This window comes from Cryptomeria japonica, chromosome 3 (assembly GCF_030272615.1).
Source record: "Cryptomeria japonica chromosome 3, Sugi_1.0, whole genome shotgun sequence".
Taxonomy (NCBI): Eukaryota; Viridiplantae; Streptophyta; class Pinopsida; order Cupressales; family Cupressaceae; genus Cryptomeria; species Cryptomeria japonica.
In genome coordinates this window covers 109,306,330-109,330,470 of record NC_081407.1, presented here as the reverse complement: position 1 = coordinate 109,330,470, position 24,141 = coordinate 109,306,330, and positions in this window count along the sequence as shown.

Below are 24,141 nucleotides of genomic sequence, written 5' to 3'. Positions count from 1 at the left end.
GGAAATTGCAATGCACATATCTTAGAGATATTAAATATTAAATGAAGGGATTGCACTCAAATCTTAAAAATTAAACTTTGCATTGTATTTGGATTTGGATATTAATATGGTAACAGTGCATATTTTATATCTTGATTTATTTTTAATTATTTGTATATGAATTTGTTAAAAGTTAATTTAAATGTATTAGTTTCTCATAATTTATGATAGTTAATGTTGTTGTTTTTAGTTTTGATAATGTGTGTTTTTTTGGCATCCACATTTTAGATCACATTATGTGATCTATCATAGAATAAAAGAATGCTCAAGAAGTAAAAAGATTGAGAAAAGTTGATTTTATCAATGTTTTCATTTATAATTAGCTCTCTTTATTTTGATTTATTTATAAATTAAAGGTTTTTCTAGAATAAGTGTTTACTTTTTGTTGAATTATCTCTTCTCTTATCGATATTTTTTTTTTGTCAATCTTCCTTTTTAACAAATGATTCTCAATCTATTTCTTGGTCTTCAAGCTCCTCACTACAATTGAGAAAATTATATTTTTAATCATCTTCAAAAAATCATCATCTAATTATATTGTCGGCTATAATGAAATATACTAAAACTTCAATCCCAAAAGTGCAATAAGGTGTAGTCAAATTTGAAAAACAAATCTAGAGACAAAAAGTTACAATTTTATCAACCAAAGTATTTTCAAATATGTTTATTGGTAAATAGATTTTTTCTATCAAATCCCAACAATTATTTGGGTAAAAACCTCTTCTTATAATAGTGAGGCTACCTTTATCAAACATAAAAAATTTGTAAAGGGACATACAACTATACATTTACAAGGATTTTTGGGGGTTCTATAGAACTTAGCTAAAAATTAAAATATTAGAGAATACATAGCACAATAGTTAGACAAGAGTGTGGAGAGGTGAGGTTTTGATAATGTGCAAATTTAGCAAATACAAAACAAAGTTTGGTAAACCTATACAAAATAATATTTTTGAAATTGAGAGATGAATAAAGTCACAATAAATCTAAAAGTTAACATGAAGATTCCATGGAAACAACAAAAAAAGAGACACTATTGCCATAATATCCAATATAAGAAAAGACAATAGTAATCTCCCATAGAACATTAAAAACTAGAACAAATTATATATATTCACATAAAACATTAGAAACTACAATATATTATATATCTATTCACATAAAACATTGGAAACTAGAATAAATTATATATCTATCTAGAACTCCAAAGGCTCAAAATCCTTTATTTTTCAAGTCACACTTTACAAGAATTTCACATATTCAATACTTATTACAATCAATAGACCTTTCCTTTTACAAGAAAATACAAATCCCCTTTATGCAACTCCATCATTTTGGGCTTACAAATGATTTTTGAAATAGTCAATCTTCATATATATTCATTAATGGTAACTTAAGAAGCATATGATCGTTAGAAGACTTAGCAAACAATCAACTTCTCTCATTTATGGGGATCTAGAGGTCTAGGGATTTACATGCCAATGAGTGCAAAATTCTACCAAAGGCACAAAGGGGATCATTAAGATTTCATGTCACTTGGTAGAACTCTTACATAATTAGGGTTTATTATGCATATATGATAAGGTCTTTTCTTTCCTTAGTCCAAAAACTAATATTTTTGTGCTCTAGTTTCTAGCCATTGGTAACTTAAGTTATAACTTGTGTTATTTCTTTCTCTGCGACTATTGACCCCCTCCTCTTAGTGACTTAGTATTCCTAGTTAACATAAATACCTTTTAAGTTTCTTAAGTTTATTAAAAAGGAACATGTATTATGGCCTACCAACCTTTGAGCTTGCATACAAGTGTCAATTTCTTATTCTAGCATGCGTCATAGGTTTATCATAAGCTTATTGTTAGAGCAGGCCTAAGTTCTTTGGTAATATTGATTAGAATATTCTTTCCAACGTTATGGCAATGTGAAGCTTGGGTAGGTGTCTTGGGCTTGTCAATACGCTCAAGCTTGTTCCAAAAGGAAAGAAACTTTTGCAGTCCATGATACTAGCAATCTATATATGGGTATACATATGTGTTAGGCAATCTATATATGGGTATACATATGTGTTAAAGCAATATGGGACTACCTCGTACTCCTTGCAAGAGATGCCTAACTGCACTACAAATGAAGCGTACATTCCTTACCCCCTTGTGGGATTTGAACTTGTGACCTCTCTTTCAAGAGCACAAGTTCTCCACCACTAGGCCAACTTGAGTTGTTAGGCTTCTAATAGTGTGATCCACATGGCATTTCATTGTGTACACTAGGATTATTGTGCAATGCAAATTTTTGGGCCCAACTATAACTATGATGGCGTGATAAGATGATGTGTGTCCCTCCTACTTAGAGGAAGTTTCCTTAGTGTGGGTTAAACTAATGATGTGTAAAGTGGTTTTCACATGGTAGATTTTGATTGGTTGATAACTTTTTGTGCATTGCATCTCTCAAGAAAAGGATTTTTTAAATTTGGTCAAACAAGGTAATCACTATTGATCTCACCTATGCCATCAATATCAATGACCCATATTCAAAATTGAAGAATGGTTATTTGCTAACTCTTTGCTCATGAGAAAGAATAGTAATCACCATTGATTCCCAACAACTCCACCAACAACCATTTCTTAAGCTCTTGGAGTTGTAGAAACATCTTGAATGCAATTCGACATGTGGATTCAAGGAAGGGGATGAGGCCAATGCTCATATAATGCTTGCAGGTGTCTCTTTTGTCTCAAGCTCATCAAACTGTGATTATGGGTGATCTTCTTTTACCTTGCACTCAAACACAAGATCATCAATGCAAAGCACGATTGAATGAAAAACATGTCCTTTTTTGCCTCCTCGCTTGTGGGTGAACTCACAATAATGGTTCCCACTTTTTTGCCACTTTTGACACTGAGATGTACATTTTTAAAATAATCTTCAACTTCCGAGAACTATAACTTTTAAACTATTAAAAATTTGAAGATGATGTAAATTAGTGATTTCTAGCATTTTTTTTGTAGATTCTATATACATTTTTTTCAAATTTTTTTGAAGGATTTTTAAAAAAAAATTCCATCTCCCTCGAAAAGTAGTTTTTTACAACAAACTACATTTTTTAAGAGTGATGTGCCTCCCGAAATGCATAACTTTTTTTCTATAAATGATAAAAACTCAATTCTTTCGAATTTTGGTTTGTAACATCAATATCCAGGGCTTGCATTTGGTTTTATAGTGATATGTTCAATATTTTTCATTTTATAAAGTTTTGAAGTCCGACTAGTCATAATTCAAACATAGGTTTATGTTTGAACACATAACTTGTTCTATATAAATCGAAATTCAATTTTTTTTTTTTGTTAGAAAGAAGACATCAATACCAGGGGCATAGATATTTTTCAGATTTTTTTTGAATTAGTTTCTTATTTTTCCCAATGCGTTGAACAGAGAAGTTCATGTTCGATGAAAAACCAATTTTCCATAAAATTAAAAAAACAAGAACATAATAAATTCAAAATATAACAAAATTATACTCGTTAGAAAGCTTGCTTCAAGTACTACCATCTAATATTTTTGGGTTATCAAGATTATTTCATTCGTGCATTGAACCAGAGCTCCGAAGTCATTAATTCTTCAGAACTCTGAAATTTTTTGGGAGAAACCCTTAGTTTGCGGGTTTGAACGAACACGAGTTCGAGCGAATTAGGTTCGCTCGAACCCAAAATGGTTCGAGCGAACCCCCATTCGCTCGAACCAATGAGCTCGATTTTGGCATGCACATTTTTGTAACTGTCATGTTCAAGCGAACCCAACAATTTTTAACTGTCGGCTTTCGTTCGAACTCTAGCTGACGCATTTTTTGTTTTTTGTTTTCATTTGTGGAATCGTATAAATGTCCATAATTTTTTTTCGTTTTTTATCACCCAAACGATTAAAATAATTCGCATTTTTGGATGAAAGAAGACATTTGAAAATTATTTTGAAGGCAATAATTTGAAGGTTTTTTGTAAAAGCATGGGGAACAAGAAGAGAAGGCAAAATAAGACTTTAAGGAATTATTCTCCCGAAACGGAAGAAAGATATCGAGAACAAAGAAGACAAAGATATCATGATGCAAGTATGTATTTTAAATTTAATATGTATTACGTATCAATTAATTAGAATTCAATATTTTTTATCTAATATTTTTAATAGGATTAAAAATAATTTTGTTTTAATTGGAAAGCATAATTAATTTGAGATAATACATGTGTATTTGCAAATTTCAAATTCCATCAACTTGCTTGTTGTGTAATTGCATTTTTCTCCTATATAATTAAGTTCATTTATAATAGATAAGACCTATTAAGTCATAAAATTAATAAGACCTATTATGTCATAATTTCTAGGTTCTAAATTATATATATTGAATATTTAATCTACATGTACAAGTAATTTCATGTGATAGGTCCTTTAATATCACATAATATATTTGTCTTAAGGGTAGTTAAGTATATTAATTGTGAAATGTTTTTTCAAATGTGGTCATATTGATTTTAATAATAAGGCCTATTAGGACTATTACATTGATTATAGGTCTTAAATGTGACATAAATTTATAACCTATTAAACATGTTGAATGATTTAGGTGAACTATTTATATTCAACTTCACGTACATGCAAAAACATTTCAGATTAGGAGGTCTATTATGCAATAATAGGTCTTAAATATACACACATGTGACAAATTATAGTCCACTTACATCATGGTCCATAACAAATTAATATGAGGTCACCTAAGTTATCGTATGCATGCATCAAAATATTTGTACTTTTAATTTTCAAAATTGGAATTTCTAATTTATCAAAATTTTATTTTATGTGTTAAATTAGTGCTCAAAATTAGAGATTGAACTTTAATCCTAACCTGAGAACAAATTGAACTTTAAACCTAAACAGGTAATTTAATTAGAGTTATAACAATAAGGTCCTGAAAGTAATTAAATTTAATAAACCAAATTGAATGGGCTAATTTTAACATGTAAAGCTTTAAGCCAAATTCATCCCTATTCTTAATCCTAATTGAATAATCTCTGATTAATTCAAGAACCTTACACAAACTCTTAAATTATGTGCAGAACAGGCAAACGAACCTGTTGAAGAACACAATATAGTTGATGAACATAGGGAGGAGATTGTCCAAGTTGAACCAATGGAGACCTTTGAAGGAGAGGGGTCAGGCTCCTTACCTCCTACCACTGATATGGATGAGCATATTGTGGATCTAGCTAAACAGGTGAAGAGAAAAATTTCTTATAAAAATTTAGATCTTTTACTTGAAATGGATGTGGATGAGTTGAAATGTCTCAGTGAAGAACCTAGACATACTAAAAGGAGGCCAATGAATAAAAGTGGAAAAGAAATAATGTCGCATTTCAACAATCTTGATACTACACTAGAAAAAGCTCAATTGTTATCAATTGTACTTACTCATAAAGACTTAATAGATCCAATGAAATTGTTGGGTATAGATACAACAAGTCAAAAGAAGAAATCTTCTCAGCTACAAAAATCTATTGTTGATAATGTTAAGAAAGGTTTGGTGAACATTGGTAAAAAATCTCGAAAACTAGATAAGACCATTTCAAGAAGAGTGATGTTGACATCTTTAGTAAATGAAAGATTGCCTCAAAAAAGACAAATCTCTTCACTATCATCTGTGTTTGGTTCTAGTAGAAGGACAATATCTAAATATGTTAAAAGGAGAAAGATTTTGGATGATACTACCTCAGAAGGGAATTGGGCAATTATGTGTAGAGCTCCTCGTTCTGATAGAATTGAAGATGTTGTTAGGAACTTTGTGACAAGTTTTTGGAATGATAATACTCGCCCTTCATCAAATAGTAGAGATGTTATCAAGCAAAGGATTGGTCCTGATCGTTATGATCTCCATGTAAAACATTGGATAGACACAACAAAACATGAATTGTATGTATTGTTTACTAAAACAAACCCTCATATAAATATTGGACAAACCATGTTTGAACGGTTAAGGCCATATTATGTGAAGTTAAACAAAGTTTTCGAAACTTGTTGTTGTCGTTATCACATCGAATTTGACTTGTACTATCAGGTGTTTTGAAAGATTAGAGAAGATAATGATGGTTATGAAAATGCTCCTCCTAAACGAACAAGTCAATTCATAGCATCCATCTTATGTGATAAATCAGATGATAATGCAATCAGTCAAATAAATTGCATAAGAGGAATTTCGGGGACTTGGCTAAATTGCCTTTGAGAGATGAAGATACTGACATGAGGAAGATGGTAAATTGCAAGAGTTACAAGTACAAAAAATTTGAAACAAAATTTGGAAAGGAATCTACAAGACTAGATTATGTAGAAGAGGAAATACCTATTGGAACATTTATGGAAAATTTTCGTAAGTTGATAAAACCATACATATGCCATGGTTTTTTTGCCAAGTGGCAAGCAGAACAATTTAAAAGATTAAGAGACACTTTCCCACTTGGAACTATTCTATCTGTAGTTGACTTCGCAGAGAATTACTCTTTTGCACATCAAAAAGAGATTCAATCAGAGTATTACTTTTCAAAGCAAATCACTATTCTCGTGCATGTGTGTTATCGACATGCACAGATGAATTTGGATGGTGTTGATAGTACATTTTAAAATCGTGTCATTAAGAAAGAGTACCACTTCTATATTAGTGATGATAAGGAGCATGACACACTTTTTGTACAACATTTCTTTAAGAAGTTTTTTGAATATTTGAAAGATAGAGGCATAACAATAGTTAAACATTTTATTTGGTCTGATGGATGTGCAGCACAATTTAAATCTTCAAGGCCATTTTATGCACTATGTAGATATCATCGAAATGACAAAATACCACATGTTTGGAGTTTTTTTGAGAGTGGTCATGGAAAGGGTGAACATGATGGTGCAAGAGCTTGTATCAAATGTGCTCTAAGAAAGCATCAAATAAAGTACACAGGAGAACATATAGAAAATGCACATGATGTTGTTGAATGGTGTAAGAAACACTTTGAGCAACCGAATTATCCTGGGGAATCATCATCGAGAACATATAAGCCCATTCCATATAGAGTGTTTTGGGAGATAACCGGTACGTGTTCTCTTTTAGTATTTTATTTAATTTTTTTTAATTTAACAACTTGATCTACATGTACATTCTTGTACACATGTACATTTTGCAGATGTGGATAGAAAATCAATGCATGGATGCAAGAGTGTGGAGAGGACAAGATCTTTACATTGTGTCATGAGTACAGATAATCGCCCATGGACATTATACACTAGGGATTATTCATGTTTTTGTTCTGAATGCATTTTCGAAAACTATGTTGATTGCAAGAACCAAGAGCTTGGATATGTTAGTGAATGGAAAATGGTGCCACTAGATGTTTCTGACACATACGAGGATTCAAATGAGGATGAAAACTTTGAAGACATTCCTTTGATTTCTGGTGATTACGATCATATTTCAGGATTGATTAAAAAAGGTACATACATGACATACACATGTAAACATTTCCTTAAAAATGACATATAACTTAGAATTTATTTAACTTGTGTCAAATTGCAGGAGATATTTTTGCAGTCATAGCAGAAGATGGAAATATAGAAGGTGTTAGTTATTATTTATTGCGTTGCACAGAAGAGAGAAAGAAGTTATCAAAATCTGAGATGAGTGATGGAATGCCATTTCCCACAGGTTTGAGTTTTGATTTGAATATGTACATGTACATGTACAAATCGAGCTTATGTGAAATTTTTTAATTTCTCACGTTTCTTATATACATGTACATGCAGGATCAGTTGTAGTGCAAGGGACATATTTCAAACAAGTTAAAATTGTTCAACATGGGATTCATTTCACTGAATACCAAATTGACAACAAGGTATATCAGTATAGTCACTTGGTCATTGCTGTTGGCCTAATTCTTCAAACAGTTCCACGTCGAGGGCGGTCTCAAAAGTGGAGACTAGATAGTGAAGATCATGACAAAATATTAAGTGTTATTGAAGAGCGTTGTGAACCACTTGATGTGGTATGAACTATATATACATTTAGTAATCCACATGAATTGAATTTTAATGTAAGTTCAAGATAAATTCTAGATCTCAAGTAACTTGTTTTGAAACTAAAGGATAATTTTTTTTAAAGTTTATTTATACATTATATCAAATTAGGATGTATTTAAATGTGCATGTTTAATTGTATGTAATTGTATTTGTATTTAATTAAAAAATGCATATTTAAATTAGAATGTAATATGTACATTTGTAAAATTGATATTTAATATGGAATTAGGACATGTACATGTTGTGAACTATTTAACTACAATATACATACCTAGAAGCTCACATACCTACAATATACATACCTATGTAATATACATGTACTGGATGTGAACTATTCAATACATGACCTATTAAGTTTAGTTTGTTCATTTCATACATACTCTTTTGTTTGAAAATCTTGAAACATGTATAATCATACATACTCTTTTACATTTGAAAATCATTTCATGTATTTAAATCTAATAGATAATCAAACATGTATAAATCTAATTAATACAATCAAGATAAATTCTAGATCTCAAGTAACTTGAACATTTGAAACTAAAGGATAAATATTTTTTAAGTTTATTTATACATTATATCAAATTAGGATGTATTTAAATGTACATGTTTAATTGTATGTAATTGTATTTGTATTTAATTAAAAAATGCATATTTAAATTAGAATATAATACATGTACATTTGTAAAATTGATATTTAATATGGAATTAGGACATGTACATGTTGTGAACTATTTAACTACAATATACATACCTAGAAGCTCACATACCTACAATATACATACCTATGTAATATACATGTACTGGATGTGAACTATTCAATACATGACCTATTAAGTTTAGTTTATTCATTTCATACATACTCTTTTGTTTGAAAATCTTGAAACATGTATAATCATACATACTCTTTTACATTTGAAAATCATTTCATGTATTTAAATCTAATCTAATCAAACATGTATAAATCTAATTAATACAATCAAGATAAATTCTAGATCTCAAGTAACTTGAAAATTTGAAACTAAAGGATAAATATTTTTTAGGTTTATTTATACATTATATCAAATTAGGATGTATTTAAATGTACATGTTTAATTGTATGTAATTGTATTTGTATTTAATTAAAAAATGCATATTTAAATTAAAATGTAATATGTACATCTGTAAAATTGATATTTCATATGGAATTAGGACATGTACATGAACTGTGAACTATTTAACTACAATATACATACCTAGAAGCTCACATACTTACAATGTACTGGATGTGAACTATTCAATACATGACCTATTAAGTTTAGTTTGCTCATTTCATGTATAATCTAATATAATCTAATATAATCAAACATGTATAATATGATCAAACACAAACCAGGTATAAAGTATAATCTAGAGTCTAAACAAGTCGTTGTACATGCATGAAATATACAATCTAATCAAACATGTATTTAAATCTAATTTAATCAAACATCATGTACATAAATCTAGAATATAATCAAACATGTATAAATCTAATATAATCAAACATGTATAAAACTTATAAAGTATAATCTAGAGTCTAAACTCCATGTATAAAGTATAAAGTATAATCTAGAGTCAAACACAAACCAGGTATAAAGTATAACCTAGAGTCTAAACTCCATGTATAAAGTATAAAGTATAATCTAGAGTCAAACACAAACTAGGTATAAAGTATAATCTAGAGTCTAAACTCCATGTACGTGCATGAATATATATAATATGAAAGTATATAAAAAGATAAATGTAAATGAGCTATAAAGTCTGGAGCAAATCAACAGGGATCATGTCGGCTACGAACTGAGCGACCATTTGAGGGGGAGTCCTGCAAAAGTAGAATTTATTTAAATATTAAATATAATATATCTATCTCTCTAGATGTGCATGTACATCAAATATATATACCAAAAACCATAACTAACCTATACACTAACAACATCTAAAGAATCTCTCCTACGCACATGCTCAGAGCTCAAGGAAGGAGTGACATGAGCTAACTGTCAATTTAAGGATTAGTCCACAATCAATTTAAATGATCTACAAATTAAAACTTAGAACTCTAGATTATTTATTAAACATGAGATCTATACATATAGATTTATCAGGTACAAATTTGCAATGTATGTATACATATCTTCTAAAATTTTAAACGCACATGTACATGTACATACCTGTGTATCACTTGGAGTAGGCTGTATAGTCTGATCCTGTCCTGTGATCATATCAACAACATCACTCGTGCCTCCATATCTCTCTCTAGCTGTACGTATCACTGAGGAGTGCAAGGGGCTAACTAGATGAGTGGGCATCATGGATGAAGTGTCTGACTGTAGTAGCATGTCCATAAATCAAGTATGGCTCAAATCTCTCAGCTGATCCTCAAATGAGTCCAAACCCTCATCTGTGATATGTACCTAATCAACTCGTATCTCCTCCTCAAATGAATCCAACTGGCCCTCATTTGTGATATGGAGCTGATCAGCTCGTAGCTCCTCCTCTATAGCAACAGAGTGATCTGTAGGTGGGTCAGTGCCTGGAGCATGCGTAGAGTGATGAGAATGTTGTGACTGCCTCGGGGTATGCATCGATGCCGTTGTAGCCTGACCATCTCTGAGAATCTCCTCTCTAACATCACCCAATGGTATCCCAAGTCGAGATGAAATAAAACTATAAGCATGTAGTAGGTCCTCGGCTAAATACTGCGACATCTGTACATGTCTACTACCTTCGACTATAGCTGCTACCTCATCTGGGGAGGGGATGCCAGTAGAAATATACCGATCATCTGAATCTGAAGCCCCCCCATGACTAGAAGATGCATGATCTATGGATGATCGCGAACGTGGTCGACTCATCATATATCTGCCCACCCTGTCAGAAGATATGGTGGCTACTGTTAATGCAATCTGTCCAATCCTATCAATTGCTTCTCTCTAAGAAGCAATCACAACGTGATCCGCTATGGGTGCCATGGTTGGGACTACTGCAGGAAATCTCTGGCCAACAATGTCCCTGTGTCTAGGTGGAGCTCTATCACGCCTACGATATGCATCTCTATCAGCAATCCTGCCCCTCCCCTGTCCATAATATCCCAGAATATCAAGGTAGTTTGGTTTCATCTGACAATGAACCTTAGCAAATACCTGTTGTGCAAAGTATAATGGAATCTGGTTGTTATTAAGATAACGACCATGGGCTGCTAAGAATCGTGGGTAAATCAGTGATGCAACCTGTGGGTCGATACATCTGGTAACCTAATATCCCCTCACCTTACTCTTCTCTTGATATTGTGGGAAGCATCTCTCCTTGATGGTCTCCTTCGAGACCACCCCCACCACATTAGCAAAAGAATGAGGACCCCTCACCTCACTCCTCAACTGTCTATATATATCCTCTATAACCTCAGGTGAGAATGAGGTATGAGATACTAAGCGGTCCCTCAATGTTCGCAAACTATCAAAAATGGACGTGCACGTACTCTTGTACACGCCATCAGTATGAGGGTCATCTAGTATGGCCCTCAACCTATGCAACTCCTGATCACTGTAATGAAAAATAGTAGCAATGTCAGGCAAGGGGGGATCCTGCTGTGGAGGCTCCTGATGTGGAGCTTGCGCAGGTGGATCCTGATGTGGAGCCTGCGCAGGTGGATCCTGATCAGGAGCCTGCGAAGGTGGATCCTGATCAGGAGCCTTCGAAGGTATATCCTGGGATGCCATCTATCTAGGTACATGTCATAAAGTTAAAATAAATACGTAAGCAGAGAGAGAGAGAGATCATTTTCATGAGAGAGAGAGAGAGATTATATACATATAAATCTTCATGAGAGAGAGAGAGATCATTTTCATTTTCAAAAAATACATGTAAAAATTCCAAATATTTCAGTGAGAGAGAGAGAGAACATATATTTCAGATCTAGAGATAACATATATTTCAGAGAGATAGAGAGATCTAACACGTGTACATATTTAAATCTTTGACATACATACAAAATTCAAGAATAGAGAGATCTAACACGTCATATGTTAGGACACTATATTATACTAAGGGGAATGTCATATGTACAGTAGGATGTTATAAGGGGTCATATGTGACCTACTAAGGGGTCACACATGTGTTAATGCATGCATGACCCCTTAGGACAACATACGACCCCTTAAGACACTAAGTGATGGACTAAGGGGTATGTCGTTCACACTAGGATTCTATAAGGGGTCATATGTGGTTCTAACCTGATTGGCAAATATTTTAGGAACTCGATAGTTTAAGCTATGGATTTGCTTTCCTGGCCATTTTTGTGCACCTGAAATATAAACACAATGAGATTATCAACAGAAAGAACAATATAATCTATCATTCTAAGGCTGAAGATAGATAGCAATAGATAAAACAATTCTCTACATGGAAAGAATAATAAAAGGATGTCATGCCCCCGCCATTACTTATATAGAAAGTAGGGCTGCAAAATTAAGAAGAGCTGACCTAAGGCTTGAGTAAATATCATGGGCCGACTCTCCTTTGCATTATAAATGAAATAAAAAGAAAACCCTATGCTAACGGACCTGTTGGTGCCTATAACAAAGTAAAACAAACAAATAAACTATTTGTGGCTATTATAGGGCTAACTCATAATAAACAAATAAATAAATTGTAGGGCCGAATAGGCCTAATTATTGTTGAGGCGTCAATTAGTTAAGGTCACATTCGCATGATGATCATTTCTTTAAGAGCTGACCCTCCTTTGGTTCAGGCATCACCTTGAGAGTCAAAAATAAAATAATCTAATAAGACTGACCTTGGTGAAAGATCACCTCCCTTGAAAGAGGTATATTTAGGAGGTAATGAGGAGTTGAAGGGAAGGCAAGCAGTAGGAATTAATTTAATCAAAAGCAGATCTATAGTAGACCTAGAGCAGAGCAGAAAATAAAAGGAAATATTATTTAAGGGAGCAAACAAGAGATCCGAAATCAGAAAAGGAATAAGAGCAGAGAAATTCCTAATATACATAAGCAATCAGTCAATCAGTCAATCAGATCAGATCTACTCAACTGGCAGTGATACTCTAATTCATAGTTGTATGATAAATATATGTGTTCGATATGTATGCAGCCTACTAGTATGAAATAGAACACTCTTTACATAGTAATAAACCAATAATAGATACATAATAACATATGTAATATGTAATCATCCTTCTAGGGATGTATGCTTAAAGATTATGATTATGCCTAGTATACAATATTATGCAGTCTGGGTGGCATGGCTAGGCATTCCTTTTATCTAGTATATATATGTGATATGGATAAAACAATATGCATAAGTCCTCACATATTAGATATAGGCAATAATGAAGAATATCTAAGTTGCTGCAACAAATCATGAGAAGGCTAGTGAGGGAATACAAGGAGGGGAGACAGTTATGAGGTCCTCTTTCAAGCATGCCACCTCATGGTGGATGATCGATGGTCCCATGAGGCCAAGGGGGTGCAAGGAGTGCCCCACCCTTGGGCTTAGAAGGGAAGGATGTTCCAAACACCCTATTGTAGTTTCACCTCAATCCTCTATCATGGTTGACCATTGGATTAAGAAACTCAAATCATAGGGAGGAGAATAAGGGTGACAAGAAGAGGGAAACAGCTATAGGATTCCTCACCAGGTACAACCCCTCATATGGATGGCAAAGGGAGACATGATATCCACTCTTGGGCCTAGGGTAAAGGATCATTTAAGGGAACCCTAATATGCCCCCTTGTCCTAACTCTCCTATGGTTGAATTCCATCAATAAATTAGATGTATCTTATGATTAAGTTAATGTTCCTAACCATGGTAGGAAAGGTCTATGCTTTTGATTTAAAATAATGTTTCTAATAGGGAAAATCTATTTTATGAATTATGATTTAATGATTTCCTACATGTTTGCAGGATCTCAAATAGGTAAATGATATCACTAACTCTCTTCCATGTATTGTTTTACTAAGAAATTGTGATTTAGAGCAAAAACTAGGATATTTACAAAAATGGGACATTACAAAGGAAAATCATTAGGGAATATTTTATTTCCACTAGTAGATGGTATCTTTTATGATTAATTATCAGGTCCATCCTATCTATTTGTACTGAATAAAACATTTGGAGACACCTTTATATCAGAACTCGAATAGTAATGATAGGAATGGAAGATGATAAATAAAGTGTAAGAGGTTAAAGACATTGTGAATTGTGCATAACATAATACTCTTTGGGATATTATCCATCTTCATAAATTTATGCTTTTGTAGCAATGAGACACCACGCATCTTGTTGTGCTGCTCATGTCAAGAGTTTGCATCAATTTCATTGTTCATGAAATGATGTGATTTAGGTAAATATCACTTATGCATGTAAATCCCCACACAATATCCATACTATGAAAAAAAAAATTGAAGTAATCAATAGAAGCTACAAAATTTATAACATCACAAATTCGTATTGCAGCAAACACAATGTTTTCTACAAAACTCTTCACTACAAAGATAATCATCATTGTCTTAAGACTGAAAACTCTTTAGATGTTTGGGGGCCTAGGCTCTCACAAGACAATACAAACTACATAGTGATTAGGGGGAACACACACTCTACGTTACTTTTAGAAATGTTACATTGAATTTGTTTCCATGGCACTGCACTCAAGGTTAGAGTGCAATTCAACTACAAATCCTTTGAGACATGTTTTGGCTTCTTACCACCAAGCGTGTTTGATGGTTGTATATGAAAGTCCTGGAAAAGGGCTTCTCAATTCATTTACAAAGTGAGGTAAATTTGCATATGTATGAGAGAAACTCAGAAAATCTCAAGCCAAGTATAAGCACCAATATCATTAGCAAAGGGTGGAGCATAAGTTCCATGTTGGAGACAAGGTTTGGCTATACTTGGGCAAGCAGAGACTTCAACGAAGTTGAAACCACTTATATTTCGTCCATTCCAAATCATAGAACATGCATTATTGGATGAAGAAGAAGATGTCGCCTTACCGTCTATTTAAAATTTTGCACCTGGGGAAAAAGAGGAGTTGGAAGATGATGTAATTGGGATGGGTATGTCATACACCTTGCAATTCTAACATCTGATTTATTATTTATTTATTAATTATTTGTGAGCCCTCATGAAAAAGAGCATTCTACTATGACTTGGCCATTTTTGTCATGTGTATGCTATGGTATGACATGTAAGAGTGTATAAGAGAATTGTTGTGCTGTAAGATGTGCAAGAGCTTCCTTTCAACGAGAAGGTGAGGAAGACAAGACATGGCAAGAATGAAACATGTCCAATAGGTCTAAAAGCACAATTTCCAAGTAAATTCAATTCAGTTTCAAAGAAGAATGTTGGGAAGAGATCTTTCCCAGTTTATTGAGTTCCTAATAACTTTTGGTGGCCACTAGCCTCCTAGTGGGGGAGGTATGAAAACAGGGAAAGGGAAGAATGGTGAATTGTCACTTTGTACATGCAAAGAAAGCAAGAACCATCCATTGTGACAAAAACTCAAATATCACAACGAACATGAGTAAACTGTGGCAATTGAACAGTATGGTACAAAAAATGCCCAAATACTGCAGCAAACACATGACAGTCAATCTAACAAAAGTGGTGAACTCATTCTATTTGTGAAAATATGAATCTATTGGTTTCATGTAGTTCCTCCATTTCACATGATGGAGAGACAAAGGTAGATATAACTTGTGTCAAAACAACATTGGAAGGATTGGCTCTTGTTGGAACCTTCACATTTCTTCATTTTAAGAGGAAGAGCTAGTGAAGAATGTTAATGCATTAGTAGCTTCTGCAAGATAAGATTTTCCTAACTCGTTAATCTCCTCTATTCTGTTTTGGTTTACTCATCTATGCTATTAGATTATCTGATTTATGCTTTCCGAACTGAATATGTTTATCAGACTGTAACTTTGATCTTGATTATGATATTGATATTGGATAAAGATGGATTAGATCGACGACCTGCTTAACATAGTTAAGCGTCGATCTAAATGCTATCGGGCTAGTAACCTGATAGCATATTAATGTCGATTCATTTATGAATCGGCATTAATATACTATCAGGGTATTAACCCGATAGCATATAATGCTATTAGTTATAGTTATTGTTTGCTTTGACACCGATTCATTATCGGGTGTGTTTATATCGATTTGTTATCATTTACAAATGGCACCGATTAGTTATCATAAACACCAAAGTGAATTGGTAGACAGTCACGACCAAGTGACATCTTGGTCGGACATGTCTAAAAGACATGTCCGATCAAGGTGCCACTTGATCGTGACTGCTTTACTATATATACATCATTCAAAAGAAAAGGAATGACATTGAAATCGATACATGTTCATCCTTCAGACTTGCAGAAAAGAAAGACGATAATATTATTGTCATAGTAATAATACCAAAATTTTAATTACACCATCTAGCATATAACTTGTTCATTAAATTGGAAATTGCAATAACATTTACATGGTATCAGAGCCATGTTGATCGAACTTGAGGCTATTCAATTTTGTGAATAATTTAAGAACAAGGTTATATACTACATCACATTTCACCAATGACCAGTGCTATCAGATTTGAAGACAGACTTGGAGATGGCGATGATTTTTCAGCCCGAAAGTTCAGAATCCAGATGATCTTAAAAGGGAACAAAGTAGATTCATTTGTTCAAACTAAAAATGACCAACCTAAAAATGAACCTAACAAAACAACATGGAATGAGGGAAATGAAAAGGCCATAAAAATAATAGTTGATGGGGTGAGAAACAACATAATGCCCATCATAAGAAAACATAAGACAACCTATAAAATGTTCAAAGCACTTGAAAGCACATTTGAGATATCAAATGTAAGTCGAACTCTGGCATTAAAATGAGAAATAAATCATATCACCATGAACAAAGGGGAGACAATCAACGCCTATTTTATGCAGATATCAATTCTAAGAAACGAACTAGCAACTCTGGATTACGAGATCCAAAGCAAAGAGTTAACACGCATTGCTCTAGATGGGTTGCCTAGTGGATGGAGTACATTCGTCCAAGGCATCAGTGCAAGGTCCAAGTATCCTAAGTTTGAAAGATTAAGGGATGATTGTCTCCAAGAAGAATCAAGATTGAACAAGATGGGAATAAAACAAAAGAACATAGATGAAGACCTTCAAGTTCTAAATACTAACACAAATAAGACAACCAAGAAGAAGCAATTTAGGAAGAGGAAGGGTCATCAAGGCAAGAACACTTCAAAGAGAGACCTATCACATATTCAATGCTATAGGTGCGATAAGTTCGGACACTTTGTTGCAAAATGTCCAGAGAGAGCCAAACAAGCCACATTTGCTAGAGTAGGAAAATCTAAAAGAGAACATGACTCCCAGAACTATGTCCTCTACTTAGCACTTACAAGCCATGCATCAAATAAATCTAACTCCTGGGTGATCGACAGTGGCTCATCCAAACACATTACAGGGTTTAGAGAAGTGCTAGACTCCATGACATAGGATAATGATGAGGAGGTAACCATCGGAGATGATTCCTCACATCCAGTTAGAGGAATTGGTTCCTGCACCATCAAACTGAAGACAAGCATATCATTGCAACTTGAAGGAGTACTATATGTCCTCGGCATCAAGAGAAATCTAGTCTCCATATCAGCCCTAGAAGATAACGGATACAGAGTAACCTTCATGGAGAACAAGGTGTTGGCTTGGCCAAGAAATTCTTCCATCAAGAAAGCTAAAGTCATTGGTCAAAGACAAGGCTATTTGTATGAGCTGTGCACAGAGCCCAACCTAGCCCTAATTCATGAAGCAACAAATGCAAATGAGGTCTGGCATAGAAGACTAGGCCACCTGAATTATAAAGCTTTATCATCCATGGGAAACCTTGTCACAGGTTTACCTAAGTTACAGCAATATCATTCAGAGGCATGCAAGGGATGTGCCCTAGGTAAAAATATCAAGGGTGCCTTCCATAATAGTACTAGGAAGACAAGCAAAGTTTTAGAGTTAGTTCATTCTGACGTATGTGGACCAATGTCCGTTCCCTCTCTAGGAGGATGTTTGTATTATGTAATATTTGTTGATGACTACTCTAGGAAAATTTGGATCTACTTTCTGAAGTGTAAAGAATCAGAAGAGATCCTTAGTAGGTTTAAAGATTTTAAATCACTGACGGAGAACCACTCAGGAAATAATATTAAAATCCTAAGGACTGATAATGGGGTGGAATACACATCAGAATTATTTAAAGATTTTTGTAAAAACTCAAGGATTAAGAGGGAGCTAACAATACCTTATAATCCTCAACAAAATGGGGTAGCTGAGAGGAAAAATAGGACAATTGTAGAAGTTGCCAAAGCCATGATTCTTGATCAGAATCTAAATATCAATCTTTGGGCATAAGCAACTAACACTGTTGTGTATATACAAAACATATGTCCTCACTCACATCTTGAAAATAGAACTCTTGAAGAAGTATGTACCAAACTAAAGCCAGATATCAGCCACCTTAGGATATTTGGGTGTCCTGTCTATATACATGTACCTAAAGAGAAAAGACTAAAACTAGAACCTTCTGGAAAAAGAGGAATACTTGTAGGATATAGTGAAACATCCAAGGCCTATAGAATATATATGCATGGTCAGAGAAATATTGAACTTAGTAGGGATGTAATCTTTGAAGAAGATTTAGCTTTCAAAAGAGCCCTAAGTACAATAGAGCCTGAAATCTATATCCCCACTCCTAACATAGAAGAAGATCCTACTCCTGAGCTTTAGAGGGAGAATCTTGAGGAAACTATAGGTGAAACTCCAATCCTACCTAGAGAAAACCTCAAGAAAAGACCTCTATGGACCACCAAGACTGTAGCAGAAGCTCAGAAGTTTGCTGCTCCTTCAGGAACCTTCAGGGAAAGCAAAAGACCTAATAAATTCACTAGCTATGTTGCTCTTATGAATGATCTCTCTAAAGCTGAACCAAACAATGTATCAGATGCACTTAAACATCAAGTATGGAAGGATGCCATGTCTAAAGAGTATTAGTCCATTATGAAGAATGATGTTTGGGAGATCGTTCCTAGGCCTACTAAGAAATCAGTTGTTTCATCAAAATGGCTGTTTAAAATCAAACATGCTGCAGATGGCAGTATTGAAAAGCACAAGGCCAGATTTGTAGCTAGAGGGTTCTCTCAAAGGGAAGGAATAGACTATGAAGAAACCTTTGCACTTGTGGCCAGATATACCTCAGTAAGAATAGTACTAGCCATTGCAACAGCAAAGGGGTGGAAGGTGCACCAGATGGATGTTAAAACATCATTTCTTAATGGTGAAATCTCAGAAGAAGTCTACCTAAAGCAACCTGAAGGATTTGAAATTCAGGGTGTAGAATCTTATGTGTGCATACTCAAGAAAGCTCTCTATGGGCTTAAAAAGGCTCCCAGGGCCTGGTATGAAAGAATTGACACCTATCTCTCTAAACTAGGCTTCTTTAAAAACGATGCAGATCCAAATCTCTACTACAAACAAAATAAAGGTGATATGTTAATATTGATTCTATATGTTGATGACTTACTAATCACAGGAGAAGATCACCTCATAAATCAATGTAAGAAAGATTTATCTAAAGAATTTGATATGAAGGACTTGGGACTCCTTCATTACTTCCTAGGTTTGGAAATATGGTAAAATTTTGAAAATAATATACTAAACCAGGGAAAGTATACCTTGGACATTTTGAAGAGATTCGAAATGCATAACTGCAGACCTATGACCTCTCCCATGGAAACAAATTTACATAAACTTAAGGAAGCATTAGCAGAGTCACAATCCACTAACCCTACTCTCTACAGATAGATGATTGGGTCTCTGATGTATCTAGTGAATACAAGGCCAGATATCTGTTATGCAGTCAATGCCTTAAGTTAGTTTATGTGTGAGCCTAAGGAAATCCACTTGATTGCAGTGAAACACATTATGAGATACTTACAAGGTACTCTAAATCTTGGTCTCAAATATGAGAAAGTCGATCTAGACCTACACAGACTTACAGACTCAGATTAGGCTGGGAGTGTGACTAACAGGAAAAGCACTTCAGGGTGTTGCTTCAGTTTAGGATCAGCTATGATTTCTTGGATCAGTAGAAAATAGTCTTCTGTAGCACAGAGTTCCACCGAGGCCGAGTACATTGCAGCTTCCATGGCTGCTCGAGAGGCAGTATGGCTTAGGAAGTTGCTTGTGGGACTATTTGGTGAACCCATGAAACCCACTGTCATTCACTGTGACAACTAGAGCTGCATAAAGCTTTCTATAAATCCAGTATTTCATGACAGATCTAAGCATATTGAGAATCCATACCATTATGTACGAGACATGGTAGACAAAAATGTAATCAAATTGGAATATGTTAGTACAGGAGATCAGACTGCACCAAACCACTTTCTAGAGTGAAGGTTGATCACTTCAGAAAAGGTTTAGGTATGATAGAAAGGTAATTTGCTTTGTAAATAAGATGTTTAATGTGTAAACTTCTTTTGTCATGTTGAGACATTTTGGGTTTCACCCCCTGTGTTCATATCTAAGAGGTGACGATCTCTTAGATTATGAACACTTGTATGTAGACATCATAAGGTGACGATCTTATGATTCTCTAAACCAGTTATCATGTTGGATCTCTGGTATGTCATGGATGTGCCATGATGGTGTTGTGATAAAATATTTGTATAAAATGTTTGTGCACATATCACAACCTGGATAAGATGAGAATCTAACCATCCTCATATGTTTATCCTTAGTATTGCATGTTTAGGCAGTACTGATATCACGTGCTTAGGTGATATCTTGTCATAATGAAATGATGAATCTTTTATATCACGTGGTTAGGTGATACTCTATGTCACATGCTTAGAGTGATGTTTTATATTTGTACATTATGTCCTGATGATACTTCATATCATATGTATAGATGATATATATTCTTGGAGACTGACATTATGGAAAAAGAAATGTGATGCAGGTTACTTTATCTATCTTCCAAAGCTACGAGGGAGTGTTAATGCATTAGTAGCTTCTGCAAGATAAGATTTTCCTAACTCGTTAATCTCCTCTATTCTATTTTGGTTTACTCATTATGTTATTAGATTATCTGATTTATGCTTTTCGAACTGAATATGTTTATCAGACTGTAACTTTGATCTTGATTATGATATTGATAGTGGATAAAGATGGATTAGATCGACGACCTGCTTAACATAGTTAAGCATCGATCTAAATGCTATCGGGCTAGTAACCCGATAGCATATTAATGTCGATTCATTTATGAATCGACATTAACATACTATCGGGGTATTAACTCGATAGCATATAATGCTATTAGTTATTGTTATTGTTTGCTTTGACACTGATTCATTATCGGGTGTGTTTATATCGATCTGTTATCATTTGCTTTGACACCGATTCATTATTGGGTGTGTTTATATCGATTTGTTATCATTTACAAATGGCACCAATTAGTTATCATAAACACCGAAGTGAATCGGTAGACAGTCACGACCAAGTGACATCTTGGTCGGACATGTCTATAAGACATGTCCGATCAAGGTGCCACTTGATCGTGACTGCTTTACTATATATACATCATTCAAAAGAAAAGGAATGACATTGAAATCGATACATGTTCATCCTTCAGACTTGCAGAAAAGAAAGACGGTAATATTATTGTCATAGTAATAATAACAAAATTTTAAATACACCATCTAGCATATAACTTGTTCACTAAATTGGAAATTGCAATAACGTTTACAAAGAAGGGAAAGGTCTTGAGTTGCAAGTGGTTGCACAGTTGTTGTGGAATTAGATGCTTGTTCAAAGACTTCAATTAATCTAAAGAAGTGTTGTAACAATTATGCTTGATTGAGATAGTGACATGAGAAACAAATTCTCAATCTTCATGTATTTTCAAATTAGGGTGTCTTGGTGTTGTGTGCTTGATCTTGTGTTTTGTTTATGCTATGTTTTAGGCTATTCAATGTTGCTTCCTCTATTTAAACATGTTTATTATTCTTTTAGATTCATTAAAGGTGAATAAAAACAATGATTGAGAGCTACGATGTGAGTTGAAAATAAGTATACCCAAGGGTATAACTCGTATTCTTTTATGAATCACTAGGTGGTTGGATAATTAGAGGGTTGGATAATTAGAGGATAACAAAATCTTTATTTTCGATGTTCAAGTTATAGCCACTACCCTATCTAGGTGATAGTCAATCAAAACGTGATGTTGCAAACAAGTCCTTTTGAATTTGAAATGATATGGTTAAGAAATGCCTCTTTAATCCAAAATATGGGAAAGTGGTATAATTGTTGCCCTTCATGAAGGGTTCAAAGATGTTCCATTTTGCCCAAAAGTTGAAATCCGTAGAGTGTGGAGTCAAACTAAATTTGGGAATATCTTTGTTGAGAAAGATGGTTTAGAATGTAAGCTAGAAAGTCTCTATTAGGTTGTGCAAGATTTGTGCTTGACTAATGAAATTCTTTAGGAAGAGGCTGATATGCTTGGTAAGTTAGATGAATGCTATGCCAAAGTAGGATTTTTCTCTAGAGAGAAGTATTGAGAAAAGTAGATGGAGAGGGGATAGAAACACAATATTTTCACTTATTGACAATATTTAGGAGGAATTAAAAAGTTTGGTTTAATCAAGAGTTCAAAATGGTAGGATTTTTCTCTAGAGAGAACTATTGAGAAAAGCAGATTGAGAGGGATAGAAACACAAAATTTTCACTAATCGACCATGTTTAGGAGTTTTAAAAGTTTGGTTCAATATCAAGAATTCCAAATGTAATGTCTGCCTTTTAAAAAGTTTGGATCACTCAAGAGTTCAAAATGTAATGCCCCCTTCACAGAAATGAGTGTGAGATGAAGCCCCTTAATCTATTTCATTTTAGTAAAGTTGAATATTTTAGGTTAAATTGACTTATCAAAGTAATAAAACATTAAAATATAAAAATCATTTTATGAAAAATAAAATATAATTTCTCAAACTTTCTAAAGGAAAGTATAAAAAAGAATTGTAAATAAAAAATTTACATTTTCTTTATGCTCCAAGCTAAAACCACAAGATGAAAATGTTAAGGGAAAACTTGTTTGAGAGAGATTTATTCTTAGCCAATATCCTTTGGATTTATTTAAAATTCACCAATGCACAAAAAGATTTGACAATTTAAAATTGTAATTGAAATTTTTTATTTTTAGGAATTATTTTGGCTATTCAGTTTAAGGATTGTGGAATGACAAATACAGTTTCACAAAAATAATATGTGAGTGTAATAATCCATAATCTCCCTAGTTATTGCTACTGAATCAATTTGTAGTGCTAGTTGTGCAAGAAAGATAGACTCTAAATTAGCCACCTAAGTGTACTAAGATGCGGCATGTTCTTCAAAAGTCTATCTGGCTTCTCTTTCCCTACCAACAAGGATAGTGCAACATGCTTAGAGGGGTCTATCAAAAGATAAGGTGTCATCCCCAGAGTAAGTGGAGTGCCACTATCCCTATTTTTTTGTTACTTTCTTTGCTCATTTGAACCACAATCAAAGCTAGGTGTTTGTTGATTTTGAGGGATTGTTGGGAACAAAATTTTCTTAATCTTCATGATTCTCCATATGGCAATGCAATTTCAAACCTTAAATCGAAAAATATATTTACTATTGATTCTCCTTCAATTTTTAAGATGGTGTAATCTATTTTGTGCAATAAATGAGTGGCCAATAAAAGCAAATGAAGGACAAGAGCTTCCATCACCAAGACTTCCAAGATAAGTTGGTTGTAATAATTTGGAAACTCCATTGCTAGGGATTGTATTACCTTGGCATTTGCAATAGGTACATGTCTTAGATTCCTACTTTGAATTTTTTGATGAAGCAAATACTGACTCATTGCCTTTAGATAAATCATTCCTAGAGGTCTTTGACTCT